This window comes from Rissa tridactyla, chromosome 9 (genome assembly GCF_028500815.1).
Source record: "Rissa tridactyla isolate bRisTri1 chromosome 9, bRisTri1.patW.cur.20221130, whole genome shotgun sequence".
Taxonomy (NCBI): Eukaryota; Metazoa; Chordata; class Aves; order Charadriiformes; family Laridae; genus Rissa; species Rissa tridactyla.
Window position 1 is genome coordinate 40,617,626 of NC_071474.1, and position 14,810 is coordinate 40,632,435.

Genomic DNA, 14,810 nt, shown 5'->3' on the forward strand with positions numbered 1-14,810 from the left:
TGGCAGAAGTGCTGGCGTTATGTTTCTTAATATCTATTAAGAGTTCGATAAAACAATCTGCTGAAGGTCTTTTTGTTTCTCTGAGATACAAAGACATTTTCTACAGATAATACAGCAGATCACGCAGTAGTAAGTATGAATCTCAGTAGGAAACTTGTATGATTTATTTCAAATCTGTCAACGTTTTTCATGTATCTCCAAAGAAACTATTCATGGCACTTTCCTCCCCCCAAATCCTCTAAATTAAATACAGCTAATACAGAAAATACACTCTAAAAGACTTGGAATGGAAAAAATGCAAGTATTAATAAAGCCAGAAAAACATGTTAAGTTTTTCATGCACCTCACTACATCTTCTTTGCATAAAATAGTGTGCTAAGCTTAAGGACAGAATTCCAACGGAGGTATATAAACATTTGCTTATCAGTTTGCATTCTGTATGCAGGTCATATACCTGTAAATAGCCCTGGAGGGCCTCTGCCCTCAGTACATAGATTCATAGTTTGCAGCAGCAAAAAACATATTCATCAGGTACTACAGACATCATACTCCAGTCCAGAAGCCACAGCACTACCCATAAGGAAACACACATTTCTGTCATCCAGGCAGTAACTATAAAAGATTAAATTATCATTCAGCATTAGGGAAATTCGCGATCACAGAACTTAGGACTTCACAGGAAGATGACCTACACTCTTTAACTCAGAAGAACTAAAGCTGACTGTCAGCTTTGTTGCACTCAGAACAAAATGCAAGAAATGCAAGAAAGCCAGTGAAAATAAAAACTTACGCTCCAAATTCTACCTTTTTTTAGGTCCAGATATAATTTTCATACATCCCAGTCAGCCATATGAAAAGAACCCATAACAACCCCAGTAACAAGACTTTTCCTTTGAGTATTCATCAGATGTTTTTCATCACAGCAAGCATCTGTGCTTTCTCTTTAAAGGAACATCTTTTTACTTACAGATACGTCTTCAATATGAAGGGAAGTTTCCAGATACAAGCGACTTGCAATACAGTGCTGCTACTGTGTTTTGCGACTTGCAGACTCACTAGTTTTCTGTACCTCAATTTTCCCATCTGTATAATGAAACCAATAAAAGATATTCTGCTCAGATAGCAGAAGTGTTATTTTGCAAAAAACATGTATTTTAGAACTCTCAAATTCAGAATTCTAAACACAGCTTGAGCTCTTGGACTAGGACTGCAATCTAAATAAAAGAGCACTAGAATATTCTAATTTTTAGCAATGACCAGTCAACCCACAAATATGATAGTTACTATGCAAGTTTTGTTTAGAAAATAAGAGTAAAAATTCCCCTTCAGGTATGGGCGCATCATTAAAGACTACCAGGAGTTAATTGGGGAATCACGCACAATACAAATGCAGTTATATCAACTGTTAAATTTACTAAACAAATCCTAAAAATTAGTAGTGAATTAACCATAATATTTCTTTATTCTTTGGCTATTCTAAAATAAGAATTTTTAAAGCATTTTAGTAAATGTGTTTCTCTGATTTTCTATTCTGACTACCCTATCCATTAGCTCATGCATCTTTCAGGAGGGGTATTGCACTGGTCTGTATTTATATTTTAGAAATTAAAGTGTACTGTGACAGCTGAAACTTGGTGGGAACTGGGAGATTCTCAAACAGGCAAGATGAAGTTGATCCCCATAATCTTGGTCCTGTGGAAGGCAGGAGCTTCCAGCTTTGAGTGAGATCAGACCTCAGCGGGAGCTGGCAGCAGCTGCTTCTCACAGATGCCACGGCTCCTGGCTATAAACTCTTGGCTCTCTGCTGTGTCTTCTGTGCCGCTCAAGCTGCACTTGCTAACACATCGTCTTTCATCCCAGTCTGGTAGGTTGTTTATCCCTGCTTCAGTGCTTCGTAGTGTAAATTATATTTTAAATGTAATTTCCTTGTGACAAAGCAAATACGATTAAGAGTCTAAAGATAAGCAGAAATCTCTGCTGCGCACGCGCTTTTACTTCAGGATTTAGCAACCCAGATTATCAAACCATCACAGCTCCCTGTCCTGCAACCTTCTCTCCTTTTTCAATATAATGCCTTTAATTTAGTGAAGAACCATCAAGAAGAAAACACGTCATATTCTTCCTATTCCTAATCTGTCCCAGTAGCCATAATGCAATTAGTTTTCTTGGGGTACCTACAGCTCTACAGGCAACACACAAATGATTTCTGGAACTCTGACAACCAGGAATTTTCAGTTTAAGAGATCATGGATAAAGTACAAGTTGCCAACAGCTATGCCATTTTTCTTTATTTGATCATCACTTTTAGCAGCAACAACCAATTTGTCACTAAACAAATAAACTACCCATGCATTGAGTTCTGCAGTGTCTGAAGTAATGTTCCTAATCCAGAAACAGGGATTCCCTTGAACAGCATTATTTTTTTCAGTTGAAACCCTTATTTTCATACCTTTTTTAAATTATTATTTTGCACTTTGCTTGACTTCAATTACATAAGGATAGCTCAGTGCGGTTGCTGGTCCATGAGTTGTTTAGCTTAATAGATTGATTTGGGGCATTTCTATCTCTTTCATATATACACATATAATAAACGAGAAGACTTGAGAATGATAAGTGGGAGGGACAAAAATATCTGAAAAGGGATCAATGTTGGGGGGTTTTTTTCGCCTTAATTTGCACTTACTTTCAGAGAGAGCACAGTATATCAGGATCTTTAAAAAAAGCATCCATCCTTGTTATACAGTTTAGTGGATTTGTGGTGAGAAATGGAACTAAACAGTTCACACTAAAGCCGAGTCAGATGGCTTAGGGAGACTGAGCACAGTATTTTATGAACAGTTTTACAGCCTGTGATACAAACACATGTAGATATACATAAGATGTGTTTCTAATATGTTCTGTTGGCAGCTTTCTTTTGATGGCCATCCGATTTCTCATTCTTTCCATTTTCAATAACAACCCTTTTACTACCCAAGACCAGTTATGTTGTGCCAAATAGTTATCCAGATGAGTATGAAAGCAAAATGACAACTTTCACAGAGAATATAACATGGAAGTTGCAATCACAAGTATTTAAATTGCTGAAAATTATGGCCTCTAACTGATCTTTGTTAAGATAGATTATTTACAAAATATATAGGCAACCTTAAGATTTCTTAAGATTATTTTTTATTATTTTTTTAGAAATTGGTCAAAATATTTCAAGATTTCTTCAGAGTTGTCATAGTCAGAAAGCTAAGCAGCACACAGACTGATCACTGGATAAAGTCTTCCATCTTCAGCTTACAAAGCAAGTTTAGTTCAGGCTGGTTGCTAGACTCACATGCTTAACTCAATTAAAATCTGCAAAATGCATTTATGAAAACCCACACTTTACATACAACATATTTTTCATGCTTGCTCTATTTCATGTTGATGAAAAATACATACAATAGGCAAGGTAAAGGCCTGTGATGGGAATGAAATAGCTAGGGTTTCCTAGAACGGTATAGCTATTTACCAAGATGGATGTCTCTGACAAAAATTTTAAAAGGTCACCTCAACAAGGTTTCAGTGGGAACACCAAGCTGAAGAACAAGTCTTATTCTGAAGTCATGTTGACATCATTGACTTATAGTGCTGTGCAAAGTACAACCTAAAGTCAAATATGTCAATGGCATTGAAGAGGTGAAGAAATAGTGCATGTCAAAAGGCAAAGAGCAAAATAAAATTAGAAAGAAATTGTGTTTGAAAGTGTCATATTGGGAGCTTAAAACAGAAAAAATGGTAACCTAAAAAACTTGATAGTTTCCTTTTGAGAAGTACCACATATTGTGGTAAAGTTAGATGGTTCTTGGAATGCAATCAATAATTTTTACTAACAGCCTTCTGCAAAGAATCACAACAAACCTTTGTTGAAGTCTCCTAAGATATGTTCATAAGACTCTGCATAAGACTCAGCAACTCTGAATTTGTCTAGATGATAATTCATTTTACTGACTTAATTTCTAAATGTATTATCAAAGATGATTGTCTAAAAGGTACAGAATTTTTATCTTTACAATACCTCTTGACTGTAGCAGTCTAGTCTCTTAGCAGAGTATCTTTGGGAAAAAAAGGCTAAAGGACACTATGTTTCCCTCATTAAAACAATGTCCTTCCGCGACAGCTCTCTATATGCTGCATTTTTACCAGGAAGATCATCTTTTGATCATGAGCGTTGGATTCTTTTGACTTGAACTCTTCTACTTGCACCATTAGAACTGAGTGGAACCACTTATTTATGTGAATAAACTACAAAAGATTCAGCTGTTATTATTTCTAAGTATCATTTTCAGACAAACACAACTATGGTAGAGGTTGAAAAACTACTAGAGAGCAAGATACGTTTTAATACAGATGTTAAGACTCACTCAGATGAAGAACTGAAGAATCACCCTAGCCTAAAGAAGAAGAAATGTATATGATCCTACAACAGTGAATTAAAACAATTTTCCCAATGATTTTAAAAAAAAAAAAAAAGCAAAAGTGCTCATTGTTAACAAACTGAAGATTACTTATCAAAAATTGTGCAACGAAGAGTGTTTTAAAACATATAGCTACCCTCATAAATAGTACAACTAAAAAGTATACTAATGAATCAATGGTTTGTTGTTCTTATAGATTGGCTTAAAATTGTGGTGTTGCAGAATTACTGTTTGGAGTGGGGAAGCATCCACTGTGTGAAAACACACCAGTACTTAGCAGCTATTTGTTTATTCTCTTGCTCCTGAAGCGGCATAGGAAATTACTACCTGTCTGTTGCAACTGGCAATTATGAGCAAAAAAAAAAAAATAAGTAAAAGTTACCTTACTAAAATGGAAGTAGGCATTTAACAAAACAAACAGAACACAACTACAGCATGCAAGTTACTAATGCTCTTCAGTTTCCTTAAGCAGAACATATAGTACAGGTGACAAATGTTTCTGGTAACTTGTGATTTATGGTACAACCATTTTAAACAGTGATAGAACACATAATGGATGATACACAAGTAAATACTGTAGTGGCTTCACAGTCCTGCTCTTTCACATCAACATGATTTCATAGCTCCTGAGGTTAAAAACCGTTGTGGGTTTAGATTTTAAGTACTGGGCATAGAAATAATTTACATGTGGGAATCTAAAGCTGCAAAACTTTGTTACATTGCATTTGCCCTGTGCCATTTTCACAGGCACTAACAACACTAGAGGCTCTACTGTCTTCAACGCTGCCAAAATTGATATATCAGACTTCAAGTAGGTTTAAATATTGATATCTAGAACTGCTATTTTCGGGCTCTGCACAGATTTAAATGCATTTAGTTTTAACTCTGGTAATTTCTGTGCATACTTTAAACTTAAGTATGCCAGATGTTTAGATGCCACAGAGGATTATTATTACTTATTTAGTTACATAGATCCATTTCCTCATGTATGCAGAAGCCTAACAAGGAAGTAGAGAAAATACACCTTCCAAAGGGGGTAACACCTCCTTCTGATGAGACTCATAGCGAGAGACTTGCCAGTTCTGAGTTCTAGATATGACTCTCTCTGACTCATTTTGCAAACTTTTGTCTGCATTCTCAGCAGACAACACATAAATTAAAAATGTTCAGATTTTCACAGGCTAAACTTACGTAACCATGGTCTAAAATGTTGGTCTTCCTTCTAACTAATGTTTGCAAAAAGAATCAAAATATTTAAGGGAACTATACTGTAAAATGTTGTTATATAAAGATAAAAATACAGAACTATTACCAAAACTCTGCAAACAAGGTGATTAAACAAAAAAATGATAGCAAAATCCACTATTCCTACAGCACTGAAAAGGGAACATGCACAGATTAATCACAAAGTTTAAATTTGAGTATAAACATGACCTTATTCCTATAAAATATCAAACTTAATTAACTTGGGTTGAAAAAACACCCTAACACTCAAAAGAAACATGAACTTTAAGAAATGACAGGAAAATGTAACAAAATTTAAAAAATAAGAAATAAAGGAAGCAGAGATACTGAACCACTACTGCTGCAGCACTTGAGTTTACATTTTGTAGAAACCCTATGAATTAACATAACAGGGCACTACAGGCACTAGCGTTCTGGACACCCTCAAGTTAGTACCAAAGCTTGAATTCTGTATCAGAAAAGAACACCTTGAACAGCCTGTTCCAGATATATCGCTTCTGCCACATAGCCCTGACTTCCTCTTTCTTTACAAATAAATGTACTCCTAATCTTGCATACTGTTATTAATATCTGACCAGCAACTTGACAAAAAAAGTTGGCAGTCCATTGAAATGACACTATACAAGCATATATTAAACACAGAATATTTGTACCAGACTGGTCAATCTAGAAGACTATCCTCTGCTTTTAGGACCTTCTCCAAATCCATGAACTGGAACCACAATAAATACTTGGAAAGAAATGATGTCTCATCGTAATGCATTTCTGATCTACAGAATACTGATCCATAGCACGAAGTGACACAATTTAGCTCCAGAAGAACACTGTCTTTCCAGATATGCATTTCAACTCACAAGATCAATGCTTTATTAAAAGGGAAGAAAGTAACTCGGCAAGACTTTGCTTTGCGAAGCAATGATATAAATCAGATGTGTTTGAGAAAGGCCCTTATATGATCAGCAAAGCAATATGCTTTTAGAAAAGGAACTAGAATTTGCTACTAAACAAGCATTCTCCCTCCATCTCTGACAAAAAGAGCCTAGGTACAACATAGGTACAATTATTTCACGGTTGTGAAGCTGGACTGTTACTTTTTCAAAAGTGTCACTAGAAAATAAGGACCTATTAAAAATGCCAAAAGTGCGCACACACGTGTGTGCGAATAGACCCTTAAACTACAGCATTGCTTATGGGATATTAGCAGCTTGGTACTCTCAGATACATAGATACAGGTTGCATTTATATTGGCATTTTAGTTCCAATTAGGAACATACAAAGCAAATGATTGTAAGATGTGAAACAGCCCCCAAGGGATCAGATCAGAGCTAGTCCAATCCCCTGAAACACAAATCCTGGGAATACCTGGTTCTCAGCAGCAGCTCTGCACCCTGGTAAATTCTAATGTAGACACAAACAGTCGGTCTAACAAATGAAGAAAATCAGGAGGAAAATATGTGGGAAAACAGCATTCTAGAGTTTTGTTAATAGCACTTCAAACATGCAACTGATAGCAAATAGATGATAGTTACAACTGTACAGATATTAAAATCAAGAACAATCTTTTCACTCACAATTATAGACTTAGGAGCAGTGCAATTCGTAATCATTTCATTATTTGCTGCTTTCCATCCTTTCTAAGTCATATTTTTATATGGCAAAAGTAATCTGCCTGCATGAGCACCTTCTTTTATATTCAGTTAGGCTGTGGTAAGTCTCCAAAACAAGTGTTCTAGGACACAGTTCTGATCTCACAATGATAACAGCATTAGCTCCAACAAAATGATTGTTATTTATTCTAAAAATCATTAAAAAACAGAATCATGCTCCAAATAGAAGACTGCAAAAACTTCTCATAATACATTGGACACCATCACATACAGAGATTATAATAATCCCATCACCCTTTTTATTATGTGAAAATTCTCAATTAACCTGTAGGACTGGGTAGCAGGTATCATGTTGCCTTTCAGCTTAAGCTTTACTGTCAATGCAACACAAACTCCCAAGAGATTCACAAGTCTTCTTTATCCAAAACATCTGCTCCTATTTCGCTGTCAGGTATCTCAGAAGACATAAGGCTTCTTCTACCTGAAACTATAGTCTAGGACTAGCTTTTCTCTTTTTTTCCTCATCATTAAATCTCTATTGCCCTCTATTCCAAAGAAGAACTGGTATGCTTTCTTGACGTTGATTATGACAACAAAACACGTATCTAATGATTGTACAGTGTAGTCCCATAAAAGTTAACTATGTGGTTTTTCAAACCATCAGAATAAATTCTTTTTACTTAATCTTAGTGTGCTTGAGAAGCAGGACTTTCATTTACCCCACAGGTATTTGTACTTAGGGGCTAGAGAAACAAAGCAAAAGGTGCAGAAAAATTGGTAATATTGGCAGTAAAGCAGAACTAGGATTTGAGCTGGAAGTAGGCACCTGAGTTAGACCTAAATTAAGCTCTATGCAGAAAACAGTAGTTCTTTGTTACCCAAATAAGCACAAGCATGCCGTAGTCTATTGCATTGCACAAAGTGTCAGTGTCCTCCCTCCCTTTAGTGCAAAGGAATTAAATTACCTACATGAGATACTTCCAAGCTGATTTTTAAAGTAAATAATAGTTTATACTACTAAAATAATTTATTGTCCATGTTCTAATAATTACTGTTTCTGACCTAGTACGGAAACACTGATGTCTCCGAGAAACAGTACAAGTGGTTAAAAAAGGATGACTAAGTAGTGGTTGAAAATGTGTTTGCATCACTCAGCAGACACATCTGTAGTTGTAAGTGACTTGATCTGAAATCTGCAAGAGCTGTTCTGTGGCTCATGGTGCCACCTAGGGGAAAGCTGGAAAAGACCAAGAAACGTTAAGTACTGCGCAGACAGCAACAGTAAATGAACAAAACTCTTAAAATTTAGTCCAGCTCACCTCACCATAAGAAATGAAGATCGCTTATTAAACTTTGAAGAGAAACAAAAAAACCCAACTCATTTAAGAGCGTAGTTGTATGATGAGCTCTGTTTTTGTGATAGAATACAAGGTATTCTATAGAGTTTATTTATAGTGAAGGGGATATAAGCCTTCAATTCAAAACTACTTTGATAATTACGATATGTGTTCAGATTTTGGATAAAAACAGTCTATATTTTATTTTAATTTCTACTTGCTCATGTATTAGAAGTGAGGTTCATGCGGCGTCTTGATTAATGATTAAAATAAAATATGGAGTACTCCAGTGTACATTTAGGTTAACATTGTAGAAATACCTGATAGTATACTCCTTTATCTTTTAAAGTATGCCTAAGAAAAGGTCTAACTAGACATGCATGATGAAAATATACTGTCTTTGCTAATGGGGACAATAGGGAAATGGAAATCAAGACACCTGTCAGTTAAGAGAGCATTTAAGTACAATGTATATGAAAAATTCCTGAAAACAAAAGAAAATGCAGAGAAAGTATGAGATGGTGTACTTTAAAATATGACCTAAAAATTCAATACATATATATATATAAGAAAAAAACATAAATAAAACCAACCACAAACAGATCAAATTATTATTACTGCAGTGAAACCCACAAAACTCACTAAAATAATATAGACACGTGTTCTTATTAGAAAGAGCAAGTCAGAAGTTAACTATCTATTTTTAAATCTTATGTAAAATGCTAACTAAAGTTTTAACCATCGCACAGCAAAACAATCAGTTCTATACTTGGCTTTGATACATTTTTCTAATCAGCATGATAGTAGACATGCACGTCAAGTCTATACAGACATGTATACACACATCTGTTTTATAAGTTTCCATTTTATCTCAAATATTTTCAGACAGTAAGAATAGAAAAAACAACCTGTATCAGCTAGAAGCAACATCTTTCCTAAATACTTTAATAAAATCCTTCCCAGTAATGTAACAACCCATTTATCCGAGCCTTCTCTAACACAGCCTATATTGACACCAATATTACAAAACAAAACAAACAAAACCCAACCAAACAACACACAATCATACAGAACACCAAAAAAAAACCCAACCAAAAAAGCCAAGAGGAAACATTAAAGGATTAAACCCTGATGTAGAGGCACTTCTCTCAGGGAAGGTTGCGTTCGCTGGTTAGTTAGCTTGCTAGTTTGACTTCAGAGAGGAAAACAGCATTTTCCATTTTTATTAGTGTTTTATCAATAGCCAAAAAGTAATGTTTTAGTTACAAAAGAACATAAAGGACCAGTTTGAAAATGCATTTGCTTCTGCACATGAATTCTTTTTCTTGTAGTTCTTGCCAGGAATATCTTTTGTGATTAATTCAAAATGGTGAGGCAATTCATGTTCTCCTCTTTCTTTAAGTTTCTCCTGATGAGACAAAATCAAAAGGTACTCAGCCAAACACAGCAGAAACTGTTGAAGTATTCCTAAGCACTGTCAGTGTCATATAAGGTAGATGTTACTAAGGAAACAAAGGAAGCCGTTCATATTTTAGCTGCCACAGGTAGCTAAAACATAGATGTGAACTTTTCATCTATTAGAAGTAGCACTAAATGATCTTTCAAAACTTCCAATAACACCTTGCATCTGAAAACAGAATAAAAACTGCAATAATTACAAAGGTGGATGGACAGTATCAACTAGATGAAGTAAGGATATGTACCCGCTTTACCCCTTTATAGCAGGAGTGCAGATTCATTAAAAAAAAATTTTTTTTCAGCATTTTAGAGGGCATGAACCGTGGTTGTGGACCCGTGGCTATACAAAGGTGTTGATCAGTCTTATCTTTAAAAACGTTTTATGCAGTCACATACTGCATTCAGAGTTGCCTGTGGATTAGACACAATAATCAGCAGGGAAAGGAGAGCTCATTATTACAACCTCTCCTTCCCCTGCAGATCACCTCAGCACGAAGCCATGTATCTCAACCGAAAAAAAAGATTACTACTGAGAGCTACACAAGATGTTTCTAAATCAACTAGCTTGGTGTTCAGCCTATAGTTACAACCTTCTTTTAACCTTCAGAAAAGCAGGACCAGGATGGCCTCTGAACATCAGCAATCTTAAAGTTTAGAAATAAATCACTGAGCAGATAAAACACACCCACAGACTTGGCCTGTCTCACGCTCGCATAACTGACGCCCAACTCAAATACATGGGAATTTCAGCAGCAAGACCTGATGTAAAAGGGGCAAGGCAGGACACTGCACATGTGGGGAGGGGAGTGGGTGTCTAGGGGTGCCTAGCACATTGTATAGTACTGAGAAGAATCTTTCATTCAAAAAAAAAATGCAGAGTGGTACCTTACATACAGATTTAGCTGCTTTAAATAACACAGAGAAATAAGCATAGCTGCAGGAAGCAAAGACATTTGCCTATCAGAAATCTTTGGACCCCACTTGCTTAAGCGCTCCAAATCATAACATCAGTGTTTGGAAAACTTTTAAATCAGAATTTAATACTCTGAAGAAAAATAACAATGTTTGCCTACTTGTCCCAAACAAGTAAGAAAATCAGGCACTTGTGGCAACTTCTGAGGACTTAGGGTGCCATAAAGTCAGAGACTGGAAGGCAACATGAATATTAACAAAATAACATTTTAAGTACACAGAGACTCACGTAGGTATTACATATGTCCTATTTTTTCTGAGATAAATTATCATCCAGACATTAAACCCAGTAATTTGCAATGAAATGGCTGAAAAAAACTCCTCTATGATGGAACCTTAGGAGTCCAACTCCCATGTCAATAAAACCTCTGTTGCTACTTTGCATCACAGCTAGTCTGTCTCAGTACATGTGACCTGCTGGCTCTTCCTTCCACTGCACAGCCTGCAAAGCTATGTAAGCCATGGGCACAGCTTCAGGTACATCCTCAGCAGGAATGTGACTAAACACGTCCCTTTGCCAAAAAATCATATGTATGTACTCAAAAAAAGTTAATGTCTTCCATAGCCCAAGGAAGATCTGAAAAGAATTTTTGAAGTTCCCACCTAGGCTGCAACTACGTGACTAGAAACTGTTTTAAATGTTAATGTCTGACCCCATAAAATGGATCCTTCTTAAATCTCTCTCTCACAATTCATCTTTCTCCATTTCACCCAAATTACTTCCTAAAAGGATATGCATGCAGGTATCTTCTGAAACCATTTATTCTGTCTGTATTCAAGTGTTTGAAGTTAGAAGGCACTCAACTGCTTGAACAGAAGAAAGCAAACAGAAAAGAGCACCTAGCACAGCCAAAGTACATTAGATTTATTTTTAATTTCTCGCAATGTGACAGGAAAGTTCCCCTGCACTCTTTGTCCAGCAAGTGTATTTGTTCTGTACAAAAGAAATAATACTTTCCCATTTGATTTTTGGAGCTAATTCTAAATCAAGAAAGCAAGGCTTTCTAACACCACAGCAACACACTTGATTTTCAAATGATACTACGGCCATTAATATTGATAAACAAAGGAAAAAGTTTTCCAGTGAATTTTTTCTGTACAGGAACCATGATATGGACAAGAAGTTACATTCATTAAATCATAAAAAATTTCTAGTATATTAGCTACTACATACCACTATACAGTTACTACGATATACCATTACAAAAGGCAGTATGACGACTGCAAACAAATGCTAGAGGCTAATGCTCACACTCTACTTTATGCTTTCATGTTGTGTATTTAAAAAAAAATAACAGTGCATATGTTCTTATATAAGATCTGTCATACACACATGATCTGTTATGAAAACATCCTGAAAGCTGCGTAAGAGAAAATTTAGTATGCATTCATTTTAGTCTTGAATAGCACTCTGAAATACAACTGGACTTTTACCACCAAGCTGTCCACGCTGAGAAACCTCACTAAAGTATTTCTCAGACACAGGAAAACTCTGCTATAAGTAACCAACAAACTATGACTACTGATTATTTGCAATGCCAAAACTTTTGACGAGAAAAGTAATGTCAGTGATGTGTTACAAACCAGAAATGTACTGTATTCACGGGGGAACGGTGGGTGTGTGGGTGTGTAAAAAAGAAGAGAGAACCACAGATTCACATTTTCAGAGAATTGTTCAGCAAACACACTGTTGCAGCAAATCTGGAAATAGAGAATCATCTAAACAAACTGGAGATATGTTTACTAAAACACTTAAGACAGTCATCATTTCTCACAATATATACAAAGAAATACAGATCAGCATGGTAAAACGTAAGTATTTTAGTCCATACAAAAATCACAAGTTCTTTATTTGGGTACAAGAATAATATAAACCTGTTTTTACAGCATGTACTGAGGCTTCATAAGCTACAATATTAGAATGAAAGACAGAGTAAAATTAAGGGAAAAGGGGCAAAAAGTAGAAGGTTGGTAGAAGTCCTTAAAATGGAATTACTGCCAAAAGAATACAGACTCACAGCATCACACTTCACATTGTCTGACATTCTAAAATCCAGGAAAATGCAATGGATGTTCAAATGTCAACATATCCCAGGGTCTTGTGAATGTCGATTATTAAATAGCGACCACTCAATACAAATAATTGTATCGTATTGTATTTCACGGGTTATTAACAGCTGAAATTTCAGTTTTGACCTCTAATATCCTGGAACATACTACACCGTATCTTTACCACTTCTGAAATGAACAGTATCTGATCAAGTGCCTTGACCTGATTTTGACCCAAGATATCCCAGCACATATTGCTGTGTACTGAATCATGTAAAATCAGCTACTAAGCGAATTCGACAAGAAACACAGCAACACTTGCCTATCTAGACAAGATCAGACCTGAGTCCTTATAAATGATGTACTAGGCATTGTTTTAGCTCCACAGAAAGCCATAATGCATTCTGTAACTGGAATTATGCAGTCTTTATTCTATCAAAATTAAAATTAGGGACACCCTAAGGAAAGATAACTTTGAGACACTGAACTGAAGTATACTTTATAGAAGTATTGACCAAACTTGTAGAACTTCCTGTTGTTGAGATTATCATCATATGAGGTACTGTGCCAAGATTAGCTAATTTGGGATTGGTGTTAGCATGTGAAAGCCACAGTGACCAAAAAACAGTTACGTGCATCTAAAACGGCAAGCATGAACTGATCATCTACTAAGATCAGAATGAATTTTCTTTTTCATATCGATTGCTGTACACTTCAAATCATTATCTCACATCCTGAGGAAACCTACTAAAGTACATTTACCATTCATCACACAAAAAGTTGAACACATACACAAAATTTGATAATTTCAGGGCCTTATTTAGGTGCTGCTATAAATTGGCTTTAAGTCTTCCAGTGAATGTCACAATATATCGGACAAGATTTCTACAAACCAAGCTAGTTTTCTGACAGGAGATTTTAAATATAATATTTATTCACCTTTGTCAGTAGCACACAAGTCTTGTGCTATTTACATTTTATGTAGAACTGTTAGACTCGAGATTTTAAGTACCTTGGAGATTTTTGCTTAAATCAGGAAATAAAGTACTTTATTTGTGTGATGAAACATGACATGAATCCTGCTGTAAATTATACGAGCATAAAACAAGACTTACTTATACAACACGAAAACATTTTGGCCTCGATCTTCCCCAAAATAACTAACCCTTACATAAACTGTAATTATGCAGTGGAAAAATACCATAAGCAAATACCAAAAACAGCATGAAAGCCCATTACATATTTGCAACTCTAAACAGATTCAACAGGTTCTACAACTTACCATGCACATCTAGTAAGATGGAAATAGCTTAAAGCCAAAGAACATTTAAAATAATAACCCTGTAAACACTACAATGACCTTAAATTCACGTTATCTATTACTTTCTCTTGTTATTATGGCATTGTATAAAGGACTGGAATGACTCCATCTGGAACATTTTGAACATCATATTGGAAATATCCAGGGGAAAAAAAAGATAATGAGAACAGTAGGAATTTCAGAAAATGGTAATAATAAAAAATAGGTCTCAGCGGTTGAAGTCTATCAGCCATAAAATACTTTAAAATAAACAACATTCACTGATGGCATATTTAAAGTGGACACAAAAAACGGCTATCATAAAAGCTAGATGAAGTGCATGTCATCAGAAAAGAATCATCTAACCATGCTGTCCAGTGCAGCATAGTTAGAACCA